This window comes from Schistocerca nitens, chromosome 8, assembly GCF_023898315.1.
Source record: "Schistocerca nitens isolate TAMUIC-IGC-003100 chromosome 8, iqSchNite1.1, whole genome shotgun sequence".
In the NCBI taxonomy this organism is placed as follows: domain Eukaryota; kingdom Metazoa; phylum Arthropoda; class Insecta; order Orthoptera; family Acrididae; genus Schistocerca; species Schistocerca nitens.
The window spans coordinates 140001860-140016413 of record NC_064621.1 but is presented as its reverse complement, the minus strand read 5'-3'; the positions used below and the strand labels follow the sequence as shown (position 1 = coordinate 140016413).

The 14554-nt window shown below is 45.4% G+C and overlaps 1 protein-coding gene across 1 annotated transcript in view; it reads left to right on the top strand.

The window, feature by feature from the left end:
- The window catches only part of LOC126198720 (tumor necrosis factor alpha-induced protein 8-like protein), a 949023-nt gene that overhangs the window by 493075 nt on the left and 441394 nt on the right, over positions 1-14554 (top strand). The gene's annotated exons all lie outside the window — the stretch shown is intronic.

Here is a 14554-nt window from a genome sequence, read left to right as displayed (position 1 = left end):
TCGTTGGATGAACTTACCGGAAATCCGCTCCTATGCTTCATTTGATATCTAGGACGCGTTCTGTAACTTGTACTGTCTTGTTACACAGAGTCTACAGGGGGTTTGATTAAACTTAACACAACTATACAACTGGCCACTAAAATTGCTACACCACGAAGATGACGCTCTACAGACGCGTAATTTAAACGACAGAAAGAAGATGCTGTGATATGTAATTGATTAGCTTTTCAGAGAATTCACACAAGGTTGGCGCCGGTGGCGACAACTACATCGTGCTGATATGAGGAAAGTTTCCAACCGATTTCTCATACACAAACAGCAGTTGACCGGCGTTGCCTGCTGAAACGTTGTTCTGATGCCTCGTGTAAGGAGGAGAAATGCGTATCAATCCAATGACTGTTAGCAGAATATGGAATCGATGGGTTCAGGATGGTAATACGGAACGCCGTGCTGGATCCCAACAGCCTCGTATCACTAGCAGTCGAGATGACAGGCATATTATTCGCATGGCTGTAACGGATCGTGCAGCCACCTCTCGGTCCCTGAGTCAACAGATGGGGACGTTTGCAAGACAACAACCATCTGCACGTACAGTTCCACGACGTTTGCAGCACCATGGACTATCAGCTCGGAGACCATGGCTGCGGTTACCCTTGACGCTGCATCACAGACAGGAGCGCTTGCGATGGTGTACTCGACGAACCTCGGTGCACGAATGGCAAAACGTCATTTTTTCGGATGAATCCAGGTTCTGTTTACAGCATCATGATGGTCGCATCTGCGTGGGCGGAGTCAACTATGTATTTTCAAAACGGAACACTCCATTTTATTGCAGGTTAGATTCTATGCCAAAAAATGCATACAGTTTACTCAAACCGTTGTGTCCCATTCGTGGTAGATGACACTGTAATGGAAAAATGTCAATTTGCCTGTTTTTGCAATAATGAATCGATGCACTTGATCCTGCATTTCATTTATGATGAAATGTGTTCGAACGGTTGATATTTTTGTTCGAAACTTACTTTATTGTTGCATATTTGATTGAACAGTACAGTACAGTATAGTCAGAGATGGTTAGCGTGATACAGGAACAACGATGTGTATGTAGTAGTTTTCTGTTCTCATCACGGTGCTTGATTTCAGTGTGTCTCCTTGCCTGTCACCACTGAGTTGCTTGATTTCGGTGAGTACCCTTGCCTCTCATCTTTGGTCGACTTCGGTGAGTATCCATGTCAGGTGCGTCTGTCTCTATCAATGAACATTCAACTTGGCTTTGTATTCTGCCGGTAGCCGTGCAGCGACCATTGCGAGAGTTGAGGCGGGCTGGCTAAACACACAGCGAAATAAGTCATTGGCGGCGGGATTCGTGGGCGCACACCGAAATCAAGTATTCTGATGGTCTGGGAACTCACCGCAATCAACCCCGTAGGGAACACGAAACTACGTTACCAACAAGTTGCACATTTGCCATTAGCGTCAATGTCTAGCCATATTATTTGTACTGCACAATCACGGCTGCAAGACTCATGTAACGTTTGAACAACAATATCAGCCATTAAAACAATGGTTTACAATAGCATCGTACCGAAACGTATTATCAAATGCGTCGGCTCTTAATTGCAAAAACTGACAGGCAAACTAGTTATTTGTCGATTACAGCGCCGTCTACCACGAATGGGAAACTATGGCTTGAGTAAACCCTATGTATTTTTTGGCGTAGAAGCCGAATATGCCATAAAAATGATGGTTCCCATTTAAAACAAAGTTGGGGCCTCCAAGCAGGAGGGTTGGTTAGGAGGTAGCTAGGTGTAGCACAGACAAATGTTCCCATTACAAATTTTGCCGGCCGGTGTGGCCGAACGGTTCTAGGCGCTTCAGTCTGGAACGGCGCGACCGCTACGGTCGCAGCTTCGAATCCTGCCTCGGGCATGGATGTGTGTGATGTCCTTAGCTTAGTTAGGTTTAAGTAGTTCTAAGTTCTAGGGGCTGATGACCTCAGCTGTTAAGTCCCATAGTGCTCAGAGCCATTTTTGTACCATTACTAATTTTTACTTTTCATGTAGGAAATTTATTTCATACGATACGTAGTTTTCGAGTTGTTTAGTTGTCTCAAATGAAAACAAATACCGTGTGTTGAGTAGTGTAACTAGATTGTGGCAGCTGCGGCGCGCTCTCTGGATCCCGTGTCCGTCGGCGAGCGGTTTTTGTGATAGGTGAAAGAAATGAGGAAGGGCAAAAGAAAAGTGGAACAGACAAGACGAAGAAGGAGAAGAAGAAAATGGATAGGAAGACACTAAAATGAGAGTGGAGACGTGTGGAAGTGAATAGTAAGGAGCTACGAACTGGACTGTGTCGAGCACCAGTTGCATAAGAACTAACTCTGCCTGCTATGGAGTTGCTTTTGTCTTGTTTTCGGTTACTGGATGTAGTCGCTCTTGTCACGCCAAGTGAGCAAACACAGCGGCAGTGCAAAGTATGTATCTGGACTTTTTGTTTTGTTTGTTACGGCTTTGCATTAATCGGAATGGAAAGAAAGAGAAAGGAATCGAGATATTGTTGCAGTAACGCATTTCTTCGAACTGTGAGTTGTTCTGTGTTGTGAATCGTGATATACAAAGAAGAATTACTGAAATATCTACGTTTTACTTCCCTGTTAAGATATGGTGACGTCAATAAACGAATAAAAAGGCTAAATAGGGTGTGGATTAAATACGAGGGTTGGAACTTAAATAGTGGCAACTACGAGGGTTGGAACTTCAATAGTGCCAACTATTTATTTACAGCTCGAACAAAACTCATACGTGTTTCAAAGTTTTACTGACCTTCAAAGTAGTCAGCAGCATTGTTTGTAACCAGTTGCCAGCGATGTGGAAGTCGTAGGATACTCTTAGCAGTGCCAGTTGTGTTGTCAGTTCGAGCGGCGCGTTCTATTGCCCGACGAATTTGTAGCAGTTCTGAAGCGAATGCCGTGAAGTGTTTCCTTCAGTTTAGAAACCGAGTTGAACTCACGAGGGCTTAAGTCAGGGAAGTGCAGTAGGTGGCATAGCACTTAGCAGCCCCATCAGTCACACAAATCAGTAACAGCTTGCACTGTACGTGCTTCAGCATTGTCCTGTAAAATGATGGTCAGGTCCTGCAGGAAGTGCCATCACTTGTGTCTCTAAGCTGGTCGTAGGTTGTGTTCCAACTGATGGTTTACATTTGAAAATGACGACGTTGTTCGTTGAAACCGGTAACGTAACCAATTGTTTTGAAGGAAAATTTTATGTATTGTGACTATGGCTTCATTTTTGTAGTGTCAAATAAATATTTAACTTACATTATAGTCACAATCCTTTACGACAATTATGTCGGAATATAGACAGACAATTGCATTTTTGCCATAAATACTGTTTATTTTTAAGTAACACATACGAGCCTGACTATGTAGGACAAAAACGTTCTTTGGGTTAAATGGCCCTTTATATACCCTCACTCAGCTTCTAGATGGTTCACCGCTTTGGTTCAAAATGGTTCAAATGACTCTGAGCACTATGGGACTTAACATCTATGGTCATCAGTCCCCTAGAACTTAGAACTACTTAAACCTAACTAACCTAAGGACATCACACACAACACACAGCCATCACGAGGCAGAGGAAATCCCTGACCCCGCCGGGAATCGAACCCGGGAACCCGGGCGTGGGAAGCGAGAACGCTACCGCACGACCACGAGATTCACCGCTTTGGGCTTTTAGGGTAATCTAGTAAGACACTGATCGCATACGTAAAGAAAACTATCGTTATGAGATTGTATGCAACACAGCTAACGTATAGGTTATGCAGTTGGGATCTTAACTGACAAAGTCTACCAGAAAACTAGTCTACGCGTACTTACGATAGCCTGCGGTAGCATACAGTACATCTACATCTACATGGCTACACTGCAAATCACACCTAAGTGCCTGGCACAGGGTTCATCGAACCACCTTCACAACAATTCTCTGTTCCACTCTCGAACAATGCGCGGAAAAAAGGAACACCTATATATTTCCGTGCGAGCTCTGATTTACCTTATTTTATTGTAATGATCGTTTCTCCCTATGCAGGTCGGCGTCAACAAAATATTTTCGCATTCGGAGGAGAAATTTGATGATTGAACTTTCATGAGAAGATCAAGCCGCAGCGAGAAAGGCCCTTGTTGTAAAGATGTCCACCGCATATCCTCTATCATCTCTGTGTCACTATCTCCCCTATTTCACAATAATACAAAATGTCTTGCCCTTCTTTGAACTTTCTCGATGTAATCTGTTAATCCTATCTCGTAAGGATTGCAGACCTCGCAGCAGCTTGTGAGATATTGTGGAAACAGCGTTCTGGACATCCAGAAACACGAAATAAATTTGAATCCTTTCTCGATAACAATCAACATTTCGTGAGAGTAAAGAGCTAATTGAATTTCACAAGAACTATTTTTTCTAAATCCGTGTTGACAGTGTGTCAATATACCGTTCTCTTAGACGTAATTCATACTGTTCGAACACAATATATGTTCCAAAATCCTGCTGCATATCGACGTTAATAATTTGGGCCTGTAATTTAGTGGATTACTCCTATTGGCTTTCTTTAAATTGGTGTGACCTGTGCAAATTTCCAGTCATTGGGTACGGATATTTCGTTCAATGAGCGGTTGTATACTACCAGCCATTAAAATTGCTACACCAAGAAGAAATGCAGATGATAAACGGGTATTCGTTGGACAAATATATTATACTAGAAATGACATGTGATTACATTTTCACGCAATTTGGGTGCATAGATCCTGAGAAATCAGTACACAGAACAACTACCTCTGGCCGTAATAACGGCCTTGATACGCCTGGGCATTGAGTCAAACAGAGCTTGGATGGCGTGTACAGGTACAGCTGCCCATGCAGCTTCAACACGATACCACAGTTCATCAAGAGTAGTGACTGGCGTATTGTGAAGAGCCAGTTGCTCGGCCACCATTGACCAGACGTTTTCAATTGGTGAGAGAGCTGTATCCAGAAAGAACCTGCAACATGCGGTCGTGCATTATCCTGCTGAAATGTAGGGTTTCGCAGGGATCGAATGAAGGGTAGACCCGGGGTAGTAACACATCTGAGATGTAACGTCCACTGTTCAACGTGCCGTCAATGCGAACAAAAGGTGACCGAGACGTGAAACCAATGGCACCCCATACCATCATGCCGGGTGATACGTCAGTATGGCGTTGACGAATGCACGCTTCCAATGTGCGTTCACCTCGATGTCGCCAACCACGGATGCGACCATCATGATGCTGTAAACAGAACCTGGATTCATCCGAAAAAAAGTACGTTTTACCCTTCGTGCACCCAGGTTCGTCGTTGAGTACACCATCGCAGGCGCTCCTGTCTATGATGCAGCGTCAAGGGTAACTGCAGTTATGGTCTCCGAGCTGATAGTCCATGGTGCTGCAAACGTCGTGGAACTGTTCGTGCAGATGGTTGTTGTCTTGCAAACGTCCCCATCTGTTGACTCAGGGATGGAGACGTGGCTGCACGATCCGTTACAGCCATGCTTGGATAAGATGCCTGTCATCTCGACTGCTACTGATACGAGGCCGTTGGAATCCAGCACGGCGTTCTGTATTACCCTCCTGAACCCACCGATTCCATATTCCGCTAACAGCCATTGGATCTCGACCAACGCGAGCAGCAGATGTAATGTCTCTTGCAGCGATCTCTCCGCGATATTTTCAGAAATTTTATAAATTATATAACTCAGTACATATCACGAAATATCTCTTCTTATCTTACCGATTCCTAAACTTTAAAATACGATGATAATCAATGCAAAGTAGTTTCAAGCCCTATTATTCCTCGCAGCGTCCATTTACTCCATGGAATAGCTTCTCTGCTATCTGTTTTCTCTTATGAAAAGAATGAGGCAATGCTTGCCGATTAGCCGTGAAAGAAGAAAGATGTATATGTATGTATTGTTGAGCTAGTCGCCATCTTGATGAGATTCTGTATGAGAATGAATTTGATACATGAACTAAACTAAAGTAAGCGTGTTCTCGTATTATTTAATTGATTATTATTGACAGTGTCTGCTTACTACGCGGTGTTGCACGGGATCAGTGGGGAACGTCTGATTTACACTGGACGAACGTGCCGTTTTGTATGCTCAAGATATACAGTTACTTCAAGTAAATAGGCTAACACGGTCTTACCATCAGATCTCCGGTCTTCCCAATGTGATCGCCGAAAGTTAATAATTATTACAAATGTTTTCAGGAGATCGACTGACAATTTTCGTCGCACCGAGACTTCGAAATTGCTTATGGAATTTAAGTTAAGCTCAATTTAATCAGGATAGAACAGTATTGAACTGTGTGAATGTGATAAGCCTGCTTTGTGAATGAAAATTCCCTTAACATACGCATGTTTTTACTATCCTGATCAGTGAAGCTAAATCAGGCCGGGGTGAAAAAGGTTTTAAATTTTTTGAATACCACAAAAAAAATATTAAACAGTGTCGCGATACGATAAACCGCAATCGCGATAGTCTACAATCCGACCTTTATCAAAGTCGGGAACGTGATGGTACGCATTTCTCCTCCTTACACGAGGCATCACAACAACGTATCACTAGGCAACGCCGGTCAACTGCTGTTTGTGTATGAGAAATCGGTTGGAAACTTTCCTCATGTCAGCACGTTGTAGGTGCCGCCACCGGCGCCAGCCTTGTGTGAATGCTGTGAAAAGCTAATCGTTTGCATATACAGCATCTTCTTGCTGTCGGTTAAATTTCGCGTCTGTAGCACATCATCTTCGTGGTGTAGCAATTTTAATGGCCAGTAGTGTGTATGATTGTTTAGTATGGCGCTACTGTATCAGCATACTCTGAGAGGAACCTAACTGGTATACAATATGGACCGGAAGACTTAGTGATTTTGTTCACTACTCCGAGGATCTACCTCTAAGTTACTGATGTTGGCAGTTGTTAACAGTAGTTTTCCAACTCTAATCGCAACTGTTTTAAAGCTTGAATATATCGTCAAAACAAATTACGGTAGACAACAGGCATCACTGCTCGTGTGTCAAGTGAATTCGTAAACTTTAACCAACTGCATAACCAGCGCCAGCCCGGAAGCTCCCGGTCGGTCGGTCAGCGCTCTGACAGGTGGCTTCATTGCAGCTGCCGTGATCCCGCGAACCGGTCGCGGTCCACTGCCGCGCGCCTGCATGTCTCACGTCAGCTGGCAACTGGCGGCTCTCAGCGATCGACCGCGCCAAAGCAACGGCCGTGGCCGTCCGCACAGAATGACAACGACTCGGAATGGCGACGGCCTCGTGACTCCTGCCTTGGCAGCTGTCGCGGCGGCAGCCAGCCGGGGAACCCGGCGGTCTCGGTGCTGTCGCTGTCTTGCTAAGTGCTGATGCCACAGTACACGTCCCACACAGAGGAATCAGTGTGAGTTTCAGATGTGACCCTACTGAGCGCTCATCGTACCCAGGAGGGTGACATTTATAAACTGCAGAAAAGATCACATAAAATACTCGAAACATGCTTTGCACTAGAGATCGGTCGTTCGCGAAGGAACGATTCACCAACATGAACGGAACGAGCGGCGAACGAATTATAAGGAACGGTCTTTCATAGTTCACTTCAGTCGCGGCTTTCTACTTATAATTCCCGGGAACGAGAAACGGTCAGTCTCGTTCCCGAACGACACGCTGGCCGGTCTCGTTCCCGTCTGTCTCGGTCTCGGTCGCGTCTTTCTACTTATAGTTCCTGGGGATGGGAAACGGTCTGTCTCGTTCCCGAACGGCACGTCGGCCGGTTTCGTTCCCGTCTGTCTCGGTCTCAGTCGCGTCTTTCTACTTATAGTTCCCAGGAATGGGAAACAGTCGGTCTCCTTCCCGAACGGCACGTCGGCCGGTTTCGTTCCCGTCTGTCTCGGTCTCAGTCGCGTCTTTCTACTTATAGTTCCCAGGAATGGGAAACAGTCGGTCTCCTTCCCGAACGGCACGTCGGCCAGTTTCGTTCCCGTCTGTCTCGGTCTCTGTCGCGTCTTTCTACTTATAGTTCCCGGGAACGAGAAACGGTCGGTCTCGTTCCTGAATGGCACGTCGGCCAGTCTCGTTCCCGTCTGTCTCGGTCTCGGTCGCGTCTTTCTACTTATAGTTCCCAGGAATGGGAAACGGTCGGTCTCGTTCCCGAACGGCACGTCGGCCAGTCTCGTTCCCGTCTCTGTCTCGGTCGCGTCTTTCTACTTATAGTTTCCGGGAACGAGAAACGGTCGGTCTCGTTCCTGAACGGCACGTCGGCCGGTCTCGTTCCGGTCTGTCTCGGTCTCGATCGCGTCTTTCTACTTATAGTTCTCGGGAATGGGAAACGGTCGGTCTCGTTCCCGAACGGCACGTCGGCCAGTCTCGTTCCGGTCTGTCTCGGTCTCGGTCGTGTCTTTCTACTTATAGTTTCCGGGAACGAGAAACGGTCGGTCTCGTTCCTGAACGGCACGTCGGCCGGTCTCGTTCCGGTCTGTCTCGGTCTCGATCGCGTCTTTCTACTTATAGTTCCCGGGAATGGGAAACGGTCGGTCTCGTTCCCGAACGGCACGTCGGCCGGTCTCATTCCCGTCTGTCTCGGTCTCGGTCGCGTCTTTCTACTTATAGTTCCCAGGAATGGGAAACGGTCGGTCTCGTTCCCGAACGGCACGTCGGCCAGTCTCGTTCCCGTCTCTGTCTCGGTCGCGTCTTTCTACTTATAGTTTCCGGGAACGAGAAACGGTCGGTCTCGTTCCTGAACGGCACGTCGGCCGGTCTCGTTCCGGTCTGTCTCGGTCTCGATCGCGTCTTTCTACTTATAGTTCTCGGGAATGGGAAACGGTCGGTCTCGTTCCCGAACGGCACGTCGGCCAGTCTCGTTCCGGTCTGTCTCGGTCTCGGTCGCGTCTTTCTACTTATAGTTTCCGGGAACGAGAAACGGTCGGTCTCGTTCCTGAACGGCACGTCGGCCGGTCTCGTTCCGGTCTGTCTCGGTCTCGATCGCGTCTTTCTACTTATAGTTCCCGGGAATGGGAAACGGTCGGTCTCGTTCCCGAACGGCACGTCGGCCGGTCTCATTCCCGTCTCTGTGTCGGTCTCGGTCTCCCTCGGCCGGACTCGTCTTTCTTCGCGTGGCTACTCGTCGCAATTCCACGGCCGACTGCTCATAGTTCAGTACCGAGCTTTTGTTGTTCGTTCCGATCGCTTCTCACGCCCATTCTAGATCTGTTTCAAACCTTTTTGAACTCTGAACTTCTGGTTCTTTTCGTATTCTATTCAGCTTCCACGATCGGTAGTTAAAATGTATTTTACAATTACATAAATTACATAAAAATTACGTGGTTATTAATACATACATCTTTTCAGGTAACAAAACGGCGTTTCAGCTTACTTCATTATTTCGATAAACAGCAGAAGAAATACTTGTAAAAAGGCAAGATTTTTTGTTATTACACATGCAAAGGACGTCGGCACAGCACACACTAGTCTTTTTTTTTATCCAAGGTAAAAGAATATGTTCATTGTTATGGAAGGCAGACCGACTTCCAACCGAATGAAGCTCGCTCTTCGTAATCTAGTGTATGGTGTCAGATTTTGTAAAGAGAATATGATAACTTCAACTTTTGTGGTCCTGTCCTCCTCAGTTGCGCGTAATATGATAACTCCTACAATATTATTTCAGTGGTACAGGGTGGCGCACGAAAAATCGGCCCCGAGTACTAGCTGCTCATTGTCGCTTAGAGTCGTCATCTATTGTTTCGAAGTTGTTTGCATTATCTTATTTGTTATTTCTTCACTGCCTAATTATTACATGTTTATCTATTCTGGTCGTAGCGGTCAACAAATCGTACGTAATTGGCGAGCAGGCAGGTTATTCGTGCGCCGTCTTATATTATTTCACTGCGATCAGCCACATAATGCTACAGTTGGCTAAACGAGATGTTTTGCAGAATCACGAAAATTACAAGTCTGTGAGAATTCTGTTATGAATAAAAATTCAGTACTCCAGGGGGGAGGCAAGTGCCCCCTCTTGGCGCCTTCCATCTTCAGTCACCTATGCTACTAATTTTCAAGTTTTCATTAGAACCGTAGACCAAACACAGTGAACGGGGAACAAGTAAAAATGAACGATTTCCAAAAAATAACGATCACCAGTGAACTAGTTCCCAAGGATGAACGACTTTGCCCATCTCTACTTTGCACAACCACCTTGCCGATCTGCGAACGTAGACTACGTGATGAAAAGTATCCGGACACTTCTTAGTGGTCATTAATGTGCGGTTTGACCACCCATCGCCTCTACAACGGTTTGAAATCTGCTTGGGACACTTGCGATGAGGTGTCTGTATCTCTGTAGAGGAACGGCAGCACAGTCGTCCTCAAGAGCCGAAACCAGAGAATGTAATCATGTTGGTCGCTGCGGTCTGGAGCGAAGTCGACGCCCTGACACATTCGAAAGGTGTTCCACTAGGCTCAGGTCGGGACTCTAGACAGGCCAGTCCATCTCAGGAACGCTGTTGTCCACAAACCGTTGCCTCAGACCGATTTTGTTGCTACTGCTTCTCCACTGACAGCACAACACTCTCCAAGTGCTTTTGAACTGGCAGTGGTAGCACATTGTTTACAGCGTAATTTATCGACGTTTTTCGTGTGTGTGCACTACTGCTTGGATTTTTCTCGATTTCCCACCGTCATTTTCAAGTCCACTATAAACCTATAGTGTCACGCTTCTGTGGGGTAAACTCGTTGTTTTTAACACATAAATAATGCAGGAACAACTTCTTAACAAGTTAACGTAAACTTAGTACGTATCAATAGCGTATTTGATTCAGGGTCCTAATTGTAAAAAATCGAAATGTTTTTATTTATTTATTTAAACTCATCTGATGAGGGCCATTAGGCCCTCTCTTACATCGGACCAGTTTCAGCCACACAGTGGGTTTTTATACATCACAGTTTCCTAAGACATAATAATTTTAATATGACAAACATTATTTAAATGATTTCAGTGTCTGAAATGACAGTCTGAGTACATTATAGGAACTGGCAGTACTTGTGCTACTGCAGCTGTTGCCACTAATAGCGATAATAATAATAATAGTACACTACTGGCCATTAAAATTGCTACACCAAGAAGATAACGTGCTACAGACGTGAAATTTAACCGACAGGAAGAAGATGCTGAGATATGCAAATGATTAGCTTTTCAGATCATGCACACAAGGTTGGCGCCGGTGGCGACAACTACAACGGGCTGACATGAGGAAAGTTTCCAACTGATTTCTCATACACAAACAGCAGTTGACCGGCGTTGCCTGCTGAAACGTTGTTCTGATGCCTCGTGTAAGGAGGAGAAATGTATACCATCACGATTCCGACTTTGATAAAGGTCGGATTGTAGCATATCACGATTGCGGTTTATCGTATCGCGACATTGCTGCTCGCGTTGTCGATATCCAATGACTATTAGCAAAATATGGAATCGGTGGGTTCAGGAGGGTAATACGGAACGCCGTGCTGGATCCCAACGGCCTCGTATCACTAGTAGTCGAGTTGACAGACATCTCATCCGCATGGCTGTAACGGATCGTGCAGCCACGTCTCGATCCAACAGATGGGGACGTTTTGAGGCAACAACCATCTGCACGAACAGTTCGACGACGTTTACAGCAGCATGGACTATCAGCTCGGAGACCACGACTGCGGTTACCCTTGACGCTGCATCACAGACAGGAGCGCCTGCAATGGTGTACTCAACGACGAACCTGGGTGCACGAATGGCAAAACGTCATTTTTTTGGATGAATCCAGGTTCTCTTTACAGCATCATGACGGTCACATCCGAGTTTGGCGATATCGCGGTGAACACACATTGGAAGCGTGTATTCGTCATCGCCACACTGGCGTATCACCCTGCGAGATAGTATGGGTTGCCATTAGTTACACGTCTCGGTCACTTGTTCGCATTGACGGCACTTTGACCAGTGGACGTTACATTTCAGATGTGTTACGACCCGTGGCTCTACCCTTCATTCGATCCCTGCGAAACCCTACATTTCAGCAGGATAATGCACGACCGCATTTTGTAGGTCCTGTACGGGCCTCTCTGGGTACAGAAAATGTTGGACTGCTGCCATGGCCAGCACATTCTCCAGATCTCTCACCAATTGAAAACATCAGGTCAATGGTGGCCGAGTAACTGGCTCGTGACAATACGCCAGTCACTACTCTTGATGAACTGTGGTATCGTCTTGAAGCTGCTTGGGCAGCTGTACGTGTACATGCCAACCAAGCTCTGTTTGACTCAATGCCCAGGCGTATCAAGGCCGTTATTACGCCATAGGTGGTTGTTCTGGGTACTGATTTCTCAGGATCTATGCACCCAAATTGCATGAAAATGTGATCACATGTCAGTTCTAGTACAATATATTTGTCCAATCAATACTCGTTTATCATCTGCATTTCTTCTTGGTGTAGCAATTTTAATGGCCAGTAGTGTACAGGATAGATGTTTTCTGATAAAGGAAGTTCTTAGGAAAGGGTATTTAAGGATATTGCACCATTTAGGAATATTGAGACACGAGGAATATGTGTTTGGAAATAAGTTTGTAAAAAGGGTAACGAGTGTGTACAGAAACAATGGTAATCCTTATTGTTGCTTTAGAACATATGTCATTACTTCTGAAGCTGGAGAGGTTCTTCAGTTCTCTATTACAATGTGGCACCTTATTCCAGAGTAGGGTTCCTGCTACTGAGAAGGACGTCGAAAAGTGGCTGACCTATGGAGTGTGACGAAAGGATTTTGCTCTGATGGGAACGGTTGTTTGTGCCGTGTTATTCAGATCAGAGCGTTAAGATCGAGGAGTGATATGGTGGACAGTGTGTGTAGGTCAGACAGACAAGGCAGACGGTATGGACATTTGTGCGCTTGGCTGCACACAGCCAGGATAGCTATGCATATGTTGGTGAAACACGATCGAAGAGTCCAACATCGCAGATATAACGAACGCAGGCATTCATGACCAGTTCCAGGCGCCGTGAGCTTTCCTGACAAAAGCCTTGGAAGATAACATCGCAGTATAAGTGTTTGTGCAAGTTTCTTTTTCAGTTCAAGAGAGAAGAGCTTTTCCTATTTTTTTAAGGCATGGAGAGATGCTGATGCCTTCTTGCACACTGCAGTTACGTGCTCAGTACCATTTATATTTTCGTCTAGTATCACTCCTAGACTCTTTGCTAAAGCAGAGAAGTTGATATTTGTCCCATTTGGGCTTATAGATGGATTCACGATACTTCTGGCCAATGAGCCTGGAATGACCAACCAGCTCCGCTTAGGTTTTGAATGGGTTGAACTTCAACCTTGTATCCTGCGCCCAGTTTGACGACGCACACCGATTGGTACAGATTCTCGACAGCTATGTTCAGGTGTATTGGTTTTGCACTTAGTTGCAAATGGAAGTCATTAGCGTACATGTGGTATTCGTATTTGCAGTGGGACAAAACAGATGACACATCATTTACCTACAACGAATGGAGTATACGACCTAATATCGAACCCTGGGGGACGCCTGGGACAACCCACCTCCATTGTGACTTAATGGTCCCAGACGTGTCGCACTGCTGGCAAAAGGTCAGGTAAGAGCAAAAACATTACACTGCATTTGGCGAAAAATTTTGACTCCTAAGCATGACAAGTAAAATATCGAAGTCGACAGCCTCAAAGGGTTTGCTTAAGTCTATTATTGGAATGTCAGTGTAATTTTTTAAATAACGCTTTGTGGTGGTAAGCGAGAAACTTTTAAAGTCTCAAAGTTACATGTGTATTTCGATGACAATCTTGAAATGTGAGTATTTGGCATACTGAGAGAAAAATCAGAATAATTGTAACAGATAGCCTCAAAACAGTAAACAGTAGTGGTAGATAGTCATACATTGGACTGCTTGCAGAAAATGTCACTGGCTACAGCGCTCTGCGGCAAACTGCATATTAATTGGCTCTGAGCACTATGGGACTTAACACCTCAGTCCCCTAGACTTAGAACTACTTAAACCTAACTAACCTAAGGACATCATACACATCCATGCCCGAGGCAGGATTCGAACCTGCGACCGTAGCGGTCGAGCGGTCCCAGACTGAGGCGCCTAGAACCGCTCGGCCACCAGCGGCCGGCAAACAGCATATCAAAACTGCAAATATCACTAGAATTTCACACATCAGCTGTAGTGTCAGAGTGTCTGGCGTCATTTTCCGGTTATTAATTATATTAATTATAATAATTCAGCCCAGTCTGACATTTATACATCACCCAATTGGCTTACAGGAGTGGGGGAGAGAAGGAGGCCATTTTGGGCCATAAATTATGGTAATTAAGGCTAGATTTTGTCATAAATTAGACATGTGTAAACATAACTATGAGCACAAGTGAACAGGTTGTTTACATTAGGATCATAAATTACACCGGTTTGTTTATACACTCCTGGAAATGGAAAAAAGAACACATTGACACCGGTGTGTCAGAC